Raw genomic sequence first — 4885 nt, 5'->3', positions numbered from 1 at the left:
TCCTAGTCTCGATCCGTGCCAACCCAACAGACACTTTCGGAGATACCCGTAGTGCACCTTTATAGTCACCCAGTTACGTTGTGACGTTTGGCACACCCAAAGCACTCCTACGGTATCCGGGAGTTGCACGATCTCATGGTCTAAGGAAAAGATACTTGACATTGGAAAAGCTCTAGCAAACGAAACTACACGATCTTTTATGCTATGCTTAGGATTGGGTCTTGTCCATCACATCATTCTCCTAATGATGTGATCCCGTTATCAATGACATCCAATGTCTATAGTCAGGAAACCATGACTATCTGTTGATCAACGAGCTAGTCAACTAGAGGCTTACTAGGGACACTTTGTGGTCTATGTATTCACACATGTATTACGATTTCCGGACAATACAATTATAGCATGAACAATAGACAATTACCATGAACAAAGAAATATAATAATAACCATTTATTATTGCCTCTAGGGCATATTTCCAACAAAAGGGTCCCACGGAAAGAATCCAAAAAGGAGCTTTGGAACCACGTAACCGATCCCTACCTTGAGGGCCGCACATAACCTCCGCTCATGATGGCCCCATGACAATGTTTATCGATCAGATCCTACCCATGTTGCAGTACGTGAGCACATAACCACAAGTATAAGCCATCCCTTGTATTCATGATGGCCTTAGCGTGCATAGGAAGTAAGGGGCTACGATAAGTTTGTGTATGTGTGTTGATAGGTAATATGTTAATCAAATAGTAAAGCTAGAGTTTATCACCAGGACATGAAAGTTCATTTTCAATGCATTGTATGTAGTTTTGTATAGTTATCTAAGCATGATTATCACCGGTAGGCCCTGGCATGTGAGGGGCCCCGGCGCAAGATAACAAAGAGAGACCTTTTACACACACAACAAAATTATGAAATACTAGCATATTTTCTTTGTATTTCAATTGTTAATCAATATCAAAGTAATAATTACTATTGCATCCAAGCATAAAAACACTTTTTTTGCGAATAAGCATATATATAACACTTGGAACGGCTGGTTGAAAACTTCTATCAAATCCTTTACTTGTTCTCTCCTTTTGCATTTTTCATTTCCAGGCAATTTTTTATTCCATAAATAATAGAGGAAATGTTAACTTTTTTTAGGTAAAGAGAAAACTTTAACAAAGACACCCTTATGGTTGGACTGGTTGGTCAACGCTTGTTGCACTGTTTTTAGGATCACACAATCGAAAGCTTGCCATGTGTAAGACTCAAGGGCCCATTGCTCTCTTTCATTTTGGGCTTAAGAGCGTTGTTGTGTGGTGGAGGCTGCATCATGGGCGTGGGCTGGAAATTAAATAGCAGGCCGATCAACTATATAAGCATATAATATTAGTATAGTAGTATACAATTTTGACATGGGTTGGCCCCCCTGAGCTGTGGGGGGCCTATGCAACCGTACCGGTTGCACATGCTCAAGGCTGGCCCTGCCAGCAGCCCCATCCATGTATGCATGCCAACAACCCATGTTATGCTGACCTTGACCGCTTCGACGGAGCCTTGCGCCCGCGCTAGCCTTGGTTCCAATGGAATGATCCGGAGCACCCTTGGGTGGGTTCAGACCTGCCTTGTGGCGACTCGGACATGGATCCATTTCGTGCCTCTATCACAATCACCGTTGGCGATGGCAGCAGACAAGTTTCTGACAAGACTACTGGATTTGGTATTCCACACTTTGTACCATGCACCAGAGCTTTTCAAGATCGCAACTAGGAAGAATTGGAGGACAAACCAGGATCTCCGGGGGGGGGGGGGGTAACTGGATAAGAGTTGTCGCATGTCTCAGCACCCCTATCCACTGCGAGAATTTGTTGACATTTGGAGCTTCTGCAGAACACCAACATCGACCCTAACCGCGTGGACACCATCCATGGCCTCAGGTTAATTCTTGACCAAATTCGTGTATAAGATACCCTTGCCCATGTGCAACCTTGTTGTCCTGGGAAGGATTGGAAGGAAACAATCGTTCCCAAACGCAAGCTCTTCGTCTGGCTCGTGTTGCATGGTAGAATCCTGATGACAGAGAACCTAGCAAATAGGATTTGCCCTATAGCTTGGTTTCTCACTAATGCTAACCGACAAATGAGGCACTGTGCCACCTTTGCAAGGATTGTCCCTTCTCGAAGGAGGTATGGAAGGCGGTGAATGCCAGGATTTCCATGCCCCCGCTGATGATGACAAATCGTGGTTAATCTGTCAACCATTGGTGGGAGGCCTACCTGGCTATCCCTTGGGAGCAAAGTTTGAAGGTGCAAAATGGGAATTTGATCTACACACTATGGAATGCCTGGAAAGAGAGGAATCGTCGGGTTTCCAATGGACAGAGAATGATTTATCAGGAGGTGGTGCACCTAGCTCTGGAAAATATCCATGCAAAATTCTTGTAGTTGCCTCCTTCGCGAGTAGTCCGCATGCCATGCGATAGGTTTCTTGACTATACCTCCCAAAATAGTCGCTTATAAAAACAACTGTAACACAACCATGTTCTTCTAATTGAAAGGCGACAATCTTTCCAATTACTCAGGAAAAAATACCATATCCAATAGACTAATAGATGGTCTAACTAGGTTCTTGTAAAATCCGAGAACCAACATATCCATGTATGTATTCGAAGAATTCCAAACAACAAGTTAAAAGGAATTTTTGGAATGAAGCAATCTATTTTGATTCTCCAAAAAGAGACGTTACTCTATAGTCTACTTATGATCATTTTCAGGCGGACTAAGCATAAGTCGAGCAGATCTCCGAAGTTGTGGCTTTCTGTTGTCAGTCTGGAAGCGCGACAAAAAGCAGAATCACATATTAATTCATTACTTGAAACTTTAAGAGAAGAAAAAGGAAACCACATGACTATGCATAAAGATGCAGATTGGTCAGAAATAGACATGTAATATGTTTAAGAATTCCATAAGAAATAGAACTCTACTTTTATATTTTTCTACAAAATTCAACTCGCCGTATTTGCCTAGTCAGAGTGTGCTGAAAGATGCAAAGCACCATGGATTCAATATGTTTACTAGGATACTAGAGAAATCGTACGTTGGATCACTAAACAACAAAATGTGATGAAAGCGAGCGTGCAGGCTTCATTGAGCCTGGCTCAATGCTATTTTGCTCCATCCAAATCAGCACATATATAGTTGCATGATATTTATTCGAGGCAGCTAAAAGCATGGCATGGCTCATGCCAGTCCTCCCTCCCTAGACCACTTTCTTGAGGTATATATAACAACCAACAACGATTGCACCGAAGGCAACACGTGAAAACATCATTAAACAGATCCTTGATGCTAACATTTCTTTAATGTTTTAAAACATTAGGAAAGGGTTGTAATATGTGTATTATGTATAAGAGGAAAAAAATACAAAGTAGAAAAAAGTAGTTAAATGAATTCTATATAGCCTAAAAAATTCTTTTAATTTTAGTTTGAAATGCATCTCTCTTTTTTAGTACACCCTCCATTCCAATGAATAAGGCCCGCACACAATTCAAAATTGAACTTTGATCATGAAGTCCCCTCCATATTTAACAGGTATAGAAAAAATCATTTATTCAGAACTAACGAGATTTAAAATGTAGTATTATAGTTTTCAGACATGTTGCAGGAAGCATCAACATTAGCTAGGCACATTGGTAGTACATGATGTAATGCTGTTCTAGCATATTGATAGAACCACATATCTACATCTACTGAAAAATTGTGCAAGCTGAAAAAACAACATAAAATGCATAGGAAATTCTCACCGAAGCAGTGTAGGAATCGACATTTGGTACATCACTTGATTTCCTTTTTCTATTCACAATATTCAGTGTTTCCATAGGCAGCTCCTTCAACGCAATCCCTTCTTCCTCCACCACCTTCATCATCTTAGCACCATTTTTGCCTCCATTCTTCTCCTTCTGACCCTGTTTGCTCTGCTTTAGCACACGGCAACATATTTAACTGGAGATGGGAAGCGGAATTGATTTTACCTGTTGCTGATGTGCAGTGGAATCGCGCACACGAGACTTCCGCGCAAACTCACCCGTGATGATCGTCGGTACCTTCTCCTTCCCCTTCTAAACAAAATATTTAGCAATTTTTTTGTTTTAGTTTGAAATGCATCTCTTCTTTAATACAGTCTTAATCCTGGCTGGGCTACTTACCGAGACAAGGTATGTTAAGTACCCCATATGTGTCTGTAATTTTAAATATTGATACCAATGAGCCCTAGATAATTATTAACAGATACACACCATGCTCCTAAATACTTTTAGTTTTCATATCCTTGATGCTAACATCTCTTCACTGTTTTAGTATCAGGAAAGGGTTGTAATGTGTGGATATTATGTAAGAGGAAAAAAATTACAGAGTAGAAAAAATAGTTAAGTTCGGAGATCTGCTTTTTGTGGCTTTCTGTTGTCAGTATGGAAGGTGCAAAACAGGAATTTGATCTACACCCTATGGAATGCCTGGAAAAAGAGGAATTGCCGGGTTTTCAATGGACAGAGAATGATTTATCTGGTGGTGGCGCACCTAGCCCTAGCAGATATCCGTGCAAAATTCTTGTAGTTACCTCCTTCACGAGTAGTCCACATGCCTCAACTATACTTCCCAAAATAGTCGCTTGTACAAGCAGTTGTAAAACAACCATGTTCTTGTAATTGAAAGGCGACACTATTGCCAATTACTTGAAAAAACTACCATATCCAATAGACTACTAGATAGTCTGACTAGGCGCTTGTAAAATTCAAGAACCAACATATACATGGAATGTATCCGAAGAATTCCAAACAACAAGATAAAGGAAAGTATTTTGAATAAAGCAATCTATTTTGATTCTCCCAAAATAGACGTTACTCTAAAGT

This window comes from Aegilops tauschii, chromosome 2 (assembly GCF_002575655.3).
Source record: "Aegilops tauschii subsp. strangulata cultivar AL8/78 chromosome 2, Aet v6.0, whole genome shotgun sequence".
NCBI classification, from domain to species: domain Eukaryota; kingdom Viridiplantae; phylum Streptophyta; class Magnoliopsida; order Poales; family Poaceae; genus Aegilops; species Aegilops tauschii.
The sequence above is the reverse complement of the archived record's forward strand: the minus strand, read 5'-3'. Positions refer to the sequence as shown.